This window comes from Malaya genurostris, chromosome 2, assembly GCF_030247185.1.
Source record: "Malaya genurostris strain Urasoe2022 chromosome 2, Malgen_1.1, whole genome shotgun sequence".
Taxonomy (NCBI): domain Eukaryota; kingdom Metazoa; phylum Arthropoda; class Insecta; order Diptera; family Culicidae; genus Malaya; species Malaya genurostris.
In genome coordinates this window covers 102573865-102590086 of record NC_080571.1, presented here as the reverse complement: position 1 = coordinate 102590086, position 16222 = coordinate 102573865, and the positions used below count along the sequence as shown (strand labels likewise).

Sequence of the window (16222 nt, the reverse complement as noted above, 5' to 3'; positions counted from 1 at the left end):
GAAGGTAAATATCCTCAGTTTAGTGCAAATCTAGAACAGTTTGATTAGATTTGTGCACAATATCTGTGCTACAATAAATCTTGCTAAAAAGAAAAACAACTTTTATTTTGGATGTATGGTAATCAGTTCCCGAGCTCCCGTGTCCGTTAGGAAAGTAAATTGCGAACAATTCTTTAACAATTCAGTCGTCGGGAATTGGAACAGGTTTTACTAACTCCTAAAGTTATCGGGTGAAAATAAAATGCAAACCTGTCCCCTGTTCAAGGCCGTCAGTGGAAGTGGAAGCGGCCGCGGGCAAAACCGCGAACAACGAAGAAGGATTGGCTTCACTCTGCCGCGGGTTTCTGTTGCGGGCGAAGGGAAGATGCGCGCATGAATGCATTCGTTCGAGAAACGGCGGCTTGGCCGTCAGCTATTATGCACCGAACGGTTGGTTTTGTAACGGTTCCATTCCGCTGTGCGATTCCTTGGTTGGAAGAGGCTGTGATAAGGCATGAAGCGAGCACTAGTATGTCTGCGCGGTTTGCAGTGATCGACTTACCGAGTGACCTAGAAAGCCGGTGGTTGCCGATTGATTGTTGTTCTGGAAAAAAAGAAATAAGAATGGGGAAGATCATCAGTAGCTGTCCACGTAAAAGTAGCTGTGTTACACAGACTCTTTGTTGTATTAAATCAAGCGTAGATTCTCATTATTAAAGCGAAATCATGTGTACTTTTTTATGAGCATCATTGTTGTATTGTTGGTGTTGCATGATCACGTACGCGGAGAAATGAACCATCATTTTGACCCATAAGTTATTTACAGAACGACTACTTTCTTACTAGCGTATGCAAATCAGTCCATAAGATAAATGTCTTTATTGATTACGACACGTCAAGAAACTAGCACCAAGCGGAATATGAGGTCAGCTTCCCTGCGCGGTATGAAAAGTAGGTTAACTGAAATCCAACATGAGTTAGCGTTTAGGCGAAAAAGCAGATGAGCGAGTCCGCGGACTGACCATCTGCCTGGGTCTCGTTTTGTAGTTCCGTCAGTTCCATTAAATCTCATCCGATGAAAACATTAAGACGTCTAACACTCTGCAAAAAATCAATGTATGTAGGTGAAGAAGATCTAAATCCATTCCATTATTGCCGGTGCTGGTCGGATGGCAAGTTCGTTTGTTGCCTTCAGGCCAACCTCCTTTACCGGATTTTGTTACTGATGAATGGTGCGAAAAGACGTTCAGCGGAAATGCGGAAAATGAGGTGTTGATTTGTGTATTGAATAACTATTTTTGGTAGGGCTCATCCAACAATAATGGGTTAGGTGTTCAATGGGATTGAACCGCATCGTTTACCGTTTTAGCAGATTCACTTTTTATGTGCGAACGCTAACCGGTTCTATTGTCGCGGAAGAAAACATTAAATGCGCATTCGTATCAGATGTCCAGCAAATTAAGAGTTTACAATAAATAGCAAAATTTATAAACACTTCGAGATTATTTAGAAACAGCCGCCTCTTGGCCATCAGAACTAATATTTTTCTCATTAAGTTTTTTTTTCTATTTTCAACATCTTTGACCTAAATTCTAATCATCATCCACCTGTTGAAAATTTTGCCTTGGAAAGCGTCCGGTTCCCATGCGCTACCTGGCGCGTTGTTGGGCTCCGGCGATTTCCTCGATGATTGCTCAAAAACGGCAATTTTACGTCTGGATTCCCCCATTCCGCGTTCGTGTGTCCTCCCTTCGTAAACAAATATGTAGTACCGTTCGGATTCGGTTTGTGGATGATGATGATGATGATGATGTTGGTGACTCGGTATGTGCCCTGATATCCACGGACGATGACTGGCTGCGTTTGACTCGTTTGAATAAAGCACCACGTCTGTGCGTTTCATTTCCCGCCGCGCTGTAAGAGGAGAAACTACTTATTTTGTTTGAGAGTTTTAGAAATTTTAGGGGAATGCCGCTTCTTTCGTTTAATTGGTTAGCTTGGTGATTTGAATGATGGGAACAAAACAAAGACTGTTTTCAATGTGGTTGCTTGATTGGAGCGATTGAATATGGGCCATGTGCTGAGGTGTGATATATAGGAAATTGATGCAACCTAAAATTTCGAATGATTACCAAACGTAACCCACTTAACATGAGAAAGTTTTTGGAATCAAAACTGGATAAACACTACCACTGGTTGACTGTAAAAAGGGGATAATCGTTAAATGTCCAGCAATCAAACAAATGATACGACTGTGGTTGTTACTTTGAACAGCTGAAATTATTTGTCGAACCCGCACATTAAGATTGAGTAACGTTACTTTTTCCAAAAGAAGGCGGACTTGTTGAACAATGAGAAGTTACTAATCTACTCTTTTGATTCATATCATTAGGTAGGGCACACTGGAAAGGATGGATTGAAGAAAAACTATGTTAGAGACATAACAGTGAAGCATACGTTGGGCGTATTGTTATAAGAGAGTTTTATACTAAGCCAGGGGTCTTTTTTGAGTCGTAAGTGTATAAAACTTTGTATAGGATAAGGGTCTCTTTTGTTGTAAATACGGCTTACTTTACTATGGAGTGCCTTTTCGAAATGTACCCTGTACAAGAATGAGTAGAACTCAATTGAAAATCGCTTGTTCTACTTTATCCAACAACATATTTTTTTACAAGCAATCGGAATTTGCGATTAAATTTTCAACAGTGTGATATAACCATAAATAACTCAAATTCAAAGTTTTCTAAAACTATTTAAAATAATAAGGAAAACTCATTACGCTTGCTTGTTTTTTCGCACCGGATGATAGTTTTGAGGCTTCACATGGAACTGGGTGTCGTGGTGAGGTTCTTCCACCAACATCAGTAACAACAAATCTGGTATAAAGTGTGAGTCGGTCAGGTCGTGGACTTCGGACGTTGGGAGGAGCAGTCGCCAGCAATGAAAGCAGACTTTTTGCGTGGTACAAAACGTCAAACGCTCAGGTCGTGCTTTCATTTGTATGCAAAAATGAATTTTAAATTGAGTGCAGGAAATGAATTTTAAAACTGTATTTCAAATCTATTCTGGTTCACCTGAATTCTGAACCTAATTTATGGTTTTGAATTAACGGACCCGAATGACCAATCGGTTAAAAGGTTCTTAATAAAAAAGGCTCGGAAAAAAATTTAGTTTCAGAATACTAAGAAAAGCCTGAAGAAGAGCCTGTATGCTGGAACTAAATTCTGGAATTAGATTCTAGAACTAGATTTCGGAGCTAAATTAAGTTTCGGAATTCAAATTCATAATTCAGTTCTAGCACTGAAAAGCAACTGAGTTTTGAACCTCTTTAGTTCTTGAACTCAGGTCCATTTCCTGAATTCTATAAACCAGTTTTTTTTAGAACTAATTATATTTTCTCAAAGAACTATGCGACGTTTTACTCACGGTTAAAAATCCATTACCGGTACCATGATTAAAAATCATGAAATCATGAATCATGTCTATCATGAATAAAAAGTCATGATTTCATGAGTAAAATGATTGATATCATGAACAATAACACATTTGTTCATGAAATTTCATAAGAAGGCATGGTTCTTGGTTTCATGATTAAAAAATCATGGTACCGGTAATAGATTTTTATCCGTGCTGCTATGTAAATTAAAAATAAAAACAACTATAACATTAATGTATTGACGTGAATGCGTCTTACTTACTATGGGGCCCAATTCCAAAATTCGCCCTGTGGAAGAATGGGTACTGAATACAACTATTTAATTCTTTCTCCATGCCATCAGCAGAAATCTGATCAGCAATTTACGTATAACTTTTCAATTGTGTGAGATGATAATCTTCTCTGTATCGTTCTAATTTTAGTATATGTTCAGCCGAAGCTAGGACTATTGTGTGAGATGTCCAAAAATAATTGAAAAAATGAAGTATACTGAAACTTTTGGAAACAATAAGGAAAACTAATTTCGCTTGGTTGCCTGCTTGGAACTGGATGTCGTGGTAAGGACCTTTCACCAACAGCAGCAACAATAGTCCTACGTGGCCCATTTGGATTGGATTCCGGAGCTGAAAATTCGGAACCTGAATTCTGAATTAAATTCTAGGTTCAGAACTTAATTTTAGTATTTAGTTCCGGAGTAGAGGTTCAGAATTTAGAACACTGGAACCAATTGTTTGTCTAGGTTTTTGTTGAACAGTCATTCGTACAACGCACGAATTGCTCTCAGTTCCTGGAAAATTTTCTAGCTACCTAAAGTTTCATCGATTCAAGACTTCAGGCCTTTTCAAGGCTACCTAAATCACTAACAGTCTTTTAAAAGACTTATAAGGTCGGCCAGTTCAGTCGCCTACTCGTTTCGCTCGGGACGTCAGAAAGGACATTGCGCTTCGGCGCAATATAAAAAAGTGTTTCGCAAGGGGCTGTCCATAAAAGACGTCACGCCGCAAGAGGGAGGGGGGTGTTTCATAAAACGTGACCTTTTGTGACAGGGGGGAGGGGAGAGGTTTTTGGAATGTGACGTCCAATATTTTCAATGAGGACATTTTTGAAATACCTTATTATATTATTGCTTTGCTTTATTTCCTGAAAAAAAATTTCACAATAAACGTTTACATTCTATAGGAAAACGTGTATTTGTTAATATAAAAGCTTCTTCTTGTAAATTCGGAAATGAGTGATTCTGTTCGGGAGATCAACGATTTCAGTTGTAGATCATGTCATGTTTTATCTTGATCATATGTGATTTTCCTCCACCAACATTAAAGCTTCTCGAATCATCCAATGATTGAACTTACATAAATCAAGAATCATTTTAACTCAAAATCACTACCCATTGTGTGACGGAAAATCAGTACCGATATTGATCGATGTGATTTAAAATTCACTGATCAACTGATAATGAAAAGATTCTCCGGCAGTGATCTCGTTTTTATGAGGTTTTGGTCTTTATTTTCTCAGCCCTGTATGCTCTACACTAAGAAAATATTATTCTTTACCTAAACCAATAATATATCTGTGTACCCCTAGGAGGAATAAAACAGATGATTTAAATGTTTCATCAATTTCAACCAAATACTTTTGTTAATTTATATAATTGATATTAATAAAACAATTCCGATGATTTGGTAGTTTTAGGGATAATTTAAATCTAATGACAGCATGTAATAAATCGATTTTTCCCTCATATTCGTATGGTTTGTCATACATATTGAGAATGTATTAAGATGAATTTTATTTATTCGTGACATGTGACATTGGGGGGTGCGGGGGTCTTTGCTTCTGTGACAATTTGTGACAAAGGGGGGATGGGGAGTCAAAAATCGTCAAAAAAAAGCGTGACTTCTTTCATGGACAGCTTCCAAATAGCATTAACTTTACGTGTGCTTAGCTATTCAAATTGAACTGTTTAAGTTTTTACAGTAAGCAGTAAAATTTGAACTGCTCTGCACTGACGAGTCGAAGACGAAACGTAAAGAATAATGAAATCGGTTATGTTCCCAATGCACAAAAACGGCTTTTAGCCAAACCCCCAAATAATCAAAATCTGTGGCCGGCCAGTTCAGTCGTCTATTCGTTTAGCTCGGGACGTTAGAAAGGACATTGCGCTTCGGCGCAATATAAAAAAGTGTTTCGCAAATAGCATTAACTTTACGTGTGCTTAGTGGTTCAAATTGAACTGTTTAAGTTTTTGCAGTAAGCAGTACAATTTGAACTGCTCTGCACTGACGAGTCGAAGACAAAACGTAAAGAATAACTTATAATTAGTCAACCATTTTAAGGTTATTTATCCTAAGAGTGATATTCCTAGCTAATTAGTCTTTTTCATGACTAATAAATTAATCGTCCTTCTTCAAAGCCAACTACTCAAAGAAATATTCTCCGAGTTAATTAGTATTTTTAAGGCTACCACAAAATTAGTCAAGATTTTGCCTAGCAAGGAGTCTATTTCACTTTAGCCTAGTAAATTTATGTACCTCAAGAAATGCCTGAGCCACCTAGTAAGGCATCAAGCGTAAGGTTAAAAATAAAATAAAACGGAAGGACTTTCTTTTTCAGGAACATCATCCAAAGCCTTCTAACAACATTGAAACATAAAGAAAGTTTAATATTTTCGTATTTCTTTCAGAGTCTGATTGTAGCGCCGAAGTTCTCCTTTACAAAGACAAACTAGATCGATTTATTTGTTTTTAGTTGGTATGACGTAAAGTTGCCGTAACAAAGATAAGTTTGGGAATGACTGAGTGAGAACATAGATTGAAAAAGTCAAATGAATGAAAAACTAACAGAAAAGATAATACACGCTCTTCATGACTAAGAAGCTTCATGATTTTTTTTTCGTCTAACATAAAATCCCATAGACCTTTCAAGGCTGTCTTGAAGGGTTTATTAAATGATCATGGAAATGATGAAATTAAAAATGATCTAAAGTAGTTTCTTGGTTTATCCCTTTTCAAGTAATATTTATGGAAAAAACCCAATGACATAAATATAAACAACGCTCTGGAATCTCCCAGGAACTTTAATCCATACACCTCAATTGAGATGAAATAAACAATTTGAAAATTGTAGAAAAAGTGTGTTTGAGTATATATTTTACGACAAACTTCATTGTAAATATTTTTATGTACACAATAATAAAGCAAACCATTGAATACGTTTCAAAGGCTTTGGTCATGGTACAAAAAATAGTCGTATGGACATACACTGTTTGAATTGTGGTAATTCGAATTCAAAAGACGTCTATTCTAACCACTGAAACCAGTGATAAATTTTATTGTTCTAATTGTGATGTCTAATTATTTGAAATGTCCAGTAAAAGAAAAAAAAATCGTAAATAATTAACAGGTAAATCTGTCACGTCATCTTCTTCATCTGATGTTAGTTACGCTAGCGTGACAGGTAGACAATTGCCTACAACAAATTGTTAATGCATTTCACTTTATTCAACCACGTGTTTTACGACAAAATAACGGAAAACAAAATTCTACAAGACCAGCTTTTTCAAATGATCATCCAAATGAATTCAACTTCTTCCGTTTTCGAAGCATTTCAAGTTAGGTGGCAATTGGCAATGAACAAGGATCGAAAATTACTTTTTGTGGAATGGTCTGAATCGCTTTAAAATGAAATGAATTCTATTTTATTTCACTATAAAGTCTCTAGTATTTTGCATCAACACCGTGAGATAGTAACAGACACAGATACTAGTTTTTTGTGTGCTTTTTCAACCTTAATACATTGACATTTCAACCTTAATAACAGACTTAGAAATGATACATTGATGAAGGTGGCTAATAGCACTCCGAAATACTAGTATCTGTATCTGTTACTATCTCGTGCCACTAGTGGCGAAACAGTAAAGATTTTATAGAGGACTTCACTTTATTTTAAATCGATTAAACAATGATGTTGAATAATTATTATTTGAAAATTTTAAATTAGAATGCACGATCGTTAAAAACGAGTGAAGATACATATTATAATTTTACTTAAAATTCATTAAATTCATATTGCCATTGTGACAGAAACTTTTGTGAATCCCTATGTCAAATTAAAAAGCAACCTATATTATATTGCTCATCGATTTAACAGGTTTACTGGACTATGTGGCCATTTTCGTCCAGTGATGTGAAACAACGAATTCTAACTTCTTTCTCTAGTACTGAAGGTTTTCGAAAGCTTGGAAATCGAAATTCGCTGGTGAACAAATAATTTGTATAAAGGCGATATGTCACAATATGTCGGTCTACAATTTTCGTAATATTCGCATTTGAATTCAAAACATGTTCAGTGGAATTGTGGGTAAAATAACTGGAATGTGAAAAATACTTCCTAATCCACTCTCTGTTGGTTATTTTCCTGTTCTATCTCCCAATAGTCCAACTTGTTTCTCTTATGTGAGAACCCCCTCATTAAGTGTTTCCAACGAAGATATAATTAATCCAACTAGTTATATATTCAACTATTATAAAGCTAATTTGTTTTACCACAGACCTCACATTGGAAATTATGTGAATCATGGAAATGTTTTGAAAAGCTCTGGTGACATCTATCCAGACATGATCTGTTATGTGAATCATTGCATAATTGAACCTAGGGACCTCTCAGTTCTCAAAGCACAAACTAAGTCTACTTCTTTTATCATCGATGATTATCTTCTTCGTTTGAAGAAAGTTCGTTAGCGACAATATCAACGTTCTCGCGATTCTGCTATGAAATCCTTAGCTAAAAATGTACAAAAAGAAATTAAACATAGGTATATTTTTTTTGCGAAATAAACAAAGTAGTAAAGGCCATACCCAGGTAGGCATGTGAAATCAGTCACCCAAAAAGAATTTAAATTATTACACTTGTACAACATTCTAAAATGTTTGGACTGGAGATAATTTTCCAAACATTTCAACTCTCTAACTGCCATATTGACAGAGTTAAATATTATTAGATTCTATTAAATAGTTAAATTTATTCGATTTTTGAAGTAAACTTCACCGAAAAGTTAAAAAAAAATACATATTTTTTCACACTTTACGATATTTTTCCACTCAGGGTTTCTTAGTAATAAATAAATAATTCTGGGACTCGTTGAAGTGTTTCGGTTTTATATTTCGAAAATGTGGAAAACAATAATATTTGATTTTTTCTAATAAAAAATCAACTGTCAACCATGCGTCTCGACTAAAGTTCTATTAGAAGGAAACGTACGGTGCTTAGATCTAGTAGTTATGCACCAAGCGTTTTCTGCCAATATAACTTTAATGGAGACGAATGGTTGATTGTACTTTTTTTTAAAGAAATCAAATCTATATAAAATGTTTAAAACGACGAATGTAACAATGGGAGATTCTTTTTGTTTACTTTCTTTTTCGATTATTACGGTATCCTTCTCTAGAATTATTTACAGATAATAAAAACTGAAGCTATCGTCTAAACAGAAGAAATTACCGAAAAAAGCGGGAATATTTTGCAATATTCGAAAGAGAATTGTTACATTCGTCGTTTTGAACATTTTATACAGAAATATTATAATTTTCCCCACTGAACCGAAGCGATTCAACGTGTCCAAAAATTATTCATTTATTATTTATTATTTTGGTATAAAAATCGGAAATTGAAGAAAATATGTTTAAAGTTTTTGGCATTTTTCATTGCAATGAATATATCTTCAAATAATTTGAAAATAAGCCACTGGAATTGCAACCTTCCGAATAATTCCTAAAATATCTTTGATATTTTTTCAAATTACTCTGTGGAGCGGTTGCTTCTAAATTTAAAGGTTAAAATTTTGGGAAATATGTTTCCAGTCCAAGCTTTTTCAAATATTGTATGACAAATGCGGCCAAAACATAATTAAAAGTCCGCATTCATAATCCCAGTTTTCTGTCCTTAACCAAACAATAATCACGGAGCCAAATTGAATGGTCTGGAATTGACATGGTCTGATTTAGCAAGGATCACATAGAAGAATTCCAGCAAAGCAAAGTCCTTGCATTACATTTCTTTTGTGGAAATCGGTCGTCTTAGGGTACAGAAACATTGCATGTACCCTAGTACTACGATTCTTCAGACATTAACAATCCTTCCAGGTTGTGGCTCGATCATTCGACGACTGACATGTAAGACCAGTGCCCTATGCATTGAGCCGCCAACCCGAGAAAGATTCCAAGCAAAGTGTAATAATTATATTAAATGTTTATATCCTCTTATAAACAGAAATTCTAATCTGTTATCAACTTATAAACAAGTTTTCAGACCAGCCATGATCTTATTTGGTTGTTGTTCTATCAAGAGGTAAACGCTTCAAAGGCTTCAGTATAATATTAAGAAAATAATTATGAAGTGCTTTTTTTCTAGTTCAGTACAAATGATTTGAATGAAATGAAATGAATGAACCTTTTCGCCATATGATTCATAGAATGCTAAGTGTGTGTGTGAGATGATTCAGTGAAAAAGGAAAAAAAAATCATCTTCGAAATAGGAAGGTCGATCAGGAAAACAAAACTTAAGATTGCCCAATGAGATTGTTCGAATTTTTGACGTAGGACTACACTACAATCACTATTAATTTTTGCTTCGAATATTTAGGTAGCAAAGCAAAGTCTTGGCATTACATTCCTTCCGTGGAATTTGGCCTTTCTGTTTCATCAGACTTCGCAGCCGATTCTTAACGTACAGAATCATTGCATGGCTAGTACTATGAATCCTACTGACACTAAAAATCCTTCCAGGTCGGGGCTCGAACATACGACAGCTGGCTTGTAAGACCAGCGTCTAGGCATTGAACCACCAACCCGGGACAATATTTAGGTAGCAGTTTCTTTTTTATTCCACGTATACCTTTTTGTATCTATGCAAATATACACTCGAAAATTAATCTTAAGAATTTTGAACGCATTGAAATGAACAGCTTCGTGTTGGCGATGGAAGATGCTGATCAAGATCATCTAGCATTCGATGAACAATGAATTGTCATATACTCTTCTTGACTGGGCAGTTTGCTTGCAGAATAATGTGTTTGTGTGAGGGTTTCTCATTCCAAGACACAGCAGGTTTTCAATTGAACATTAAACACTTTTCTTTTATTTGGCAGAACGCATTCTTTAAATATATTCTCATAAAGCCCTTCGAAAGTTCAACGGCCGGTGCAAAGCCAATGACAGATCGAAATGAAAGTGATACTCTGTATATGTATAACGGTGGAAAACAAAACCATTCCGGCACTTTTCCCATCGGCAGGAACTATGGACAATTCCGAGAATTTACAGCTTTCCGATTCGCTTGTGCCTACGCTACGGAGGGTAAAATTTTTGCGTTTACTATCGCACATCACTACGAACAACCTGTCGACAACGCCCTCCGTCTGTAATTAATTGTGCCACGGCGGAAATCGAAAGTGAGTGTTTCGTTTTTTTTTAGTCACAGACAGAGCGTCGATCCACCCAACTTCGACACCTTTTCAGCACGGCGCATCAACATCGCCACCCATCGTACCATCCGTGGATGCGAACTCTTTATGATAAGCCAGAAATTTAGTAACATATTCCTTTGTTCAGGGTTAATGTAGGCAGATCGAGGGCTCACATCATTCAATGATGGCGGAATCAAGGGAAAAGCGATGGAAAATTGTACACATTGAGAGATTGATTCACTTTTGCTGATACTGCTACAGTTTAGTAATGTAGTCTGTACGCTGCTCATGTTATCCATAATCACGTACTTGTCGATATCGATGTAAAAACGGCGAATCCCTCCCTGTTCTTCGCGATGGATTATGTGCGATTATGCAATCCGACGGAGAGTATTCATTGCGTGTATGCAGATCTTTGCTGCTCTTGTAGTTTAACGATCGATGGAGGGTTGGATTAGATGTAAAAAAGAAATTGCTACAAAGTTGAATAGGTATGCTGGCAGAGCAGAACAGACATACACACACGCATGATTGAGTGAAAATATTTTACATTGTTGAACCAAACTCTTTTCTCCGTTAGCCTCTTAAAGGTGGGAATAGCCATTAATGTCACACTGCGACATGCGCGAGTGTTAGTCATCGGCAATAGAAAGCTTTGACGTAATCGGTATTTCGGTTTTGATCAAAGTTTCTGTCTCCCAGATAAATAAATCGAATCGGTAATAGGAGTTAGTTTTTATTCGCCTAATTGCGCACTAACTATCTTGATGTGCCACCTAGTAAATCCGTCGTCACTTCATCTGGCAGTGGCTTGAGTAGTGAACCCACCCACCGTTTTGGCACTTCCAGTCATGGAATGAAGCGCACGGAATGCTTAGAAAAACACACAGCAAAATGGAAAACTGTAATAATTGTTTTTCACAGCCGCTTTTTTGTTTGTTTGCTTTTCCCTCTCTGCCTTGTTGATGTAACTAGGGGTGGGGTATAAAAAATTGTTGTTGACTTTTCAGCGAGCGGAACACTTATTATTTATTATTCACAAATAAGCAACTTACCATACCTCGTGGAACACTTTCTGTCCATTCTAATAAAGTTCTGCTTGATGGTTTCATTGGTTTTCATTGGTATAGTTACCAAATTTTTCGTTCACTTATGCTTCACTAGGTTGAAATTTTCAGTAACGAAACCACTGGAAAAACGATGAAGCAAAGCCGATCTAATCGAAAATCTACACGATACCTACTTATACAAATTGCCACAGAGCGCTTGTCTGCGTCTAAATGATGGAGGAAAGAGTTTAGAATGATCTAATTATTCATAGCATTGTTTTCCGTCTCTAATGAACGCGTGTAGAGTTGATAAGATCAGTTATCTTAAAGGCCCCCATTTGTAGGTTTTTGTGCTATGTCTTTGTCGCTTGCCATTTTATATAATTGATGACCGTAAGGATGAATTATCGAAAAAAGGGATTAATGTATTGTTTGAGTTATTCGATTTTTCAATAATTGAGTATTTTTCATGTCAAACGATTAAATTTCATTTATTCGATTGATCGATCCAATATTTGATGTCGGATTTATCAAACTATTCGATTATTTAAAAATCGGCTATAAATTTTAAGCAAATCGATTTAATTTTATTCGATTATCAGAGATTCCGATTAGATAATATTGCATTAAAACAATACTATTTATTGTTTCAAAACCATAAAAATTTTGCAGTTTTATAAACTAATGAATGATTGTGGATCAACCTTTTAACAGTAGAATGTAGAGCTTGTTAAGTTTCATAACCATTAAAACTCCTTAATTATCTTTAACATGTTTTCTTAGAAAACAATAAAGTGTACATAATATATTTATTTTTCAATGAACAATTTGGTATGATTCTTATATTTATCAACATCGACCATGAGCTTAACTCGGTGCAATGTGCTACATTTAATTATTTATTTTTCATGTTGACCGTTGGCTTAGCCCAACTGTGATCATAAATGCTTGGCAATGAACTAAACTCTAATCAAACTTTATTTTCATTATTTTTTCTAACGTGTTTCTTGCTGTTAATTTTCATGCATTTTATTGGTCATGAGATAAACTCGTCTCAACCGATGTCATACTCCTAGCAACACTTACTAGAAAATCCTGTTTTAATCCAATTTTTGGTGTAATGAAAAAAATGTTCTAAACTAGTCTCAAAACTACACAAATCGGTCTTCATTATCAGTAGTCAACAAAACAAACCGATTCCGGCTATCCTGGTTCCCGGTATCCGGTTCCGGAAGTTCCGGAAACAGTGGTCATCAAGGAAGGGAATAATCGTATCTATTTTCACTCGGCTAGCACTCATAGACACGTTTCTACCTGATGCGAGTCACTCGATTTTATTCGTGCATAAGTGTGCTTCTGCCGAACACCCGATTGCCTCAAGTAACACCCGATCGGCAAAGCGCAATAGTTAATTCTCTCGCATTTATTCTCTCTTTCATTCGTTATGGAGCGCTGCCATTTGAATTCTGCTTAGTACATGTTCGGTTTTAATCCGAACCAATGATGAGTTAACTCGCTCGGCAATCCGAATATTTGCAAGTATTTTGAATCGTGATTCAAGACGATCCATTCTTTTAACGCTCTGGAGTATAATGAAGGCAGGCGCAAAATAATCGTATCCGTGGGGTGATTTCACGAGCCGACGGGAAGTTTAAGTGCATTTTTGATTCATGCTGCAAATATGTGAAAAAAGTTGTTATTTTCTAAATTAAAGCGACATTATTTGCAGTTTTCACGATGTTGTTTCTAGTGGCCCGCTCACCTAGAAAATTTATGATATCGTATTTTCAGGTGATTGTAGTATCTTGATTTGCTATATTTCAGTAGAGGCTTGACAGTTGCCGAAAGGAACTAACATTTTCAACTGAAAACCTATTTTCTATGAACATTATATTTTCACATATATCTTTACTTTTCGATCCAGAATCGATAACATATGACAAACGGCTCTCCTCATCAAAATCGAATGTTTTGGAATACAGCTCTCAACGAGCCCATAAGAGTTTTTGATTTTTAGTAGTACTATCTACCCTTATATTATAGCTTCGTGTAGGTTTTTTTGGGGCTGGAAAAGTGCTGTATTCACTTACAAGTTCGACACAAATGTTTATACAAGTCAAACAAGTAGCCAAAATTCATTATATTGTTCAAGGTATTGTAGTTTCCATTACGAATACGATAACATGTGGGCGGGTGCCAATTTTATTACAATTATTTTCAATCGATAAATATTTTGATAAATAAGAAATCATAAATGCAAAATTGGAAAATCAGTCTTACAATTCTTTCGGAGATATTCCCTTTGCGCGTTTTCTCGAAACCGTTAGGGAACACACGATAACAATAAAACTACTGGACCAAACTGGATATTTTGCTTTTCCCTATAGAGAGGTAAAAGAATTGCTGCAAAATCCGACCTCGGAGTCCCATTTTTCAGAAATGGTTGAACCGATTTCCGCAAACATCCCGTTTGAAAGCTACTAACAGATATTGAGTGGGGGGTAATATAAATATAACACATATCGAAAAAAATAGAAATAATTCTTTATAATAACGCATGCGCTATCCAAAATAATAAACATTTCAACTGTTGTTGTTTATAAATCAGCGAAAACATTCTGTTAACAATATTATTCCTTGTATCTCAAACCCTGAATCGTGATTTTTTAATAGTCTAAAATTATTAATATAACCGCTTGGTGTATGTTAGTCCCATCAGCACCCAATAAATTAAAATTCGATGAACATAGAGTAGTTCCCAACTTTCGTCTAATATGTCAATTATGGTGTTGTTTAAGTGAAACTAAATTTGTCCTCTGGGGTATCAGAGGAGGAATCACGTACGGTGATCAAGCGGTGATCACCAGAAATTTAGAAATCACAGAAGGTGATCGTGTATCACCAGTCTGGTGATTGGGTAATGGGGCAATAATTTTTTTATAATATGACTAAGGAAATAAAGTTTTCCAACCAAACTGTTTCCTATTCAAACTAATTTATTTCAGTGTCTTTTTATCGAAAACTTCGAAAACTAAACTAAATAGAATGTCGTAATCATTCAAGAATTCAATGAAACTCAAAAAAGTATCAGACAAGAAGTGATGATCCATAAACTCGAACGTAATAATAAAATCATAATCATTCAAAAACATTCTTACTATTATCAGTCATGCAGAGATTCTCACTGAAAAATGCTGAAATTCAATATGGTGGGTGATGTATTGAAAATCAATTTAAATCTGATCTTAATATGCCACTCTGTGATTAAAAACAATTATAATGACAATAATATAACTTCAATCACGAAGCATGTTTCATGCAGAGTAAATTGCAGGTACATTTTTTATGCAGGTTTAAAAAAATATGTCACTATTGCTTGCATTTCATACACCGAAGTAATAGGAGCGGAGAATTTGGCTGAAGTGAACACAAACAAGCGCTTAAACCAGCCCGGTGGAAGAGTGCTGTAGCAAGTGTTATCGTAGCCAACAGGCTTCCCAGTAGAGGGCTGGTTCAAGTGCTGCGCACAAATATTTGCACTCTTGTTACTTCTATACACAAAATTCATGTTAAATAGCGTTTAATAAGGGTAATAAAGTTACTTAGACCATGAGATTTAATCAACCCTAGAATTAAAACAAAATCCTTTGTCTCTATAATCAATATTCAGAATGTATTGTTTTTTCGCTGTATCCTATTGCGCATATTGCTATTGCGTACTGGACTTCCGGCATCTAAATATCATCATCTGCTAGTGCAAATCGCTGCATGGCTGATAATAGTGAGAATGATCATTCATAATCATGTGTGTATTTAAATAATATTACTGTAGTGATATTGAAAGGAAAGAAATTTTCCCCATACTTAGCGGAGGTGGACTAGGTGATAATTGTGCAGCACTGATCAGCACCCAATATCAATCTCAGAAAATCAAAAAAATTTCGTTAACATTATAATGCAAACACTGGTGGTATGAAGATTTTTCGAAGGAAGGTTTTCCCAGTGTCACTTGTTTGATCTTCCTGAAATGAGTCAGAATATGCATTGATTGATATGATTAACAGAAATGCATAAACTGTTGCTTGAGAAGATTGAGCAAGCAACAAAGGGAACAACTGCTTTGGAATATTATGCCTATTGGGAGGTTTTACATGAAGATACAGTTATGATTATTTTCAGATTTCCAAAACAAACTTATATGAAATGCACCATCACACCACTAGGTGTACCGAATCAGCATGCCTTGCAATAACGCGGATTATGTGAAACTTTATGCATAAGCGCACTGGCCGTTTC

General features: G+C 35.7%; 1 protein-coding gene across 2 annotated transcripts in view; it reads right to left on the bottom strand.

Annotated features, from left to right (window-relative positions):
* The window catches only part of LOC131428104 (uncharacterized), a 178503-nt gene that overhangs the window by 104748 nt on the left and 57533 nt on the right, over positions 1-16222 (bottom strand). For both annotated transcript variants that reach the window (XM_058591765.1, XM_058591766.1), the window contains exon 2: positions 542-583. The gene's annotated coding sequence lies outside the window, so the exon portion shown is untranslated. The remainder of the gene's footprint in view (positions 1-541; positions 584-16222) is intronic.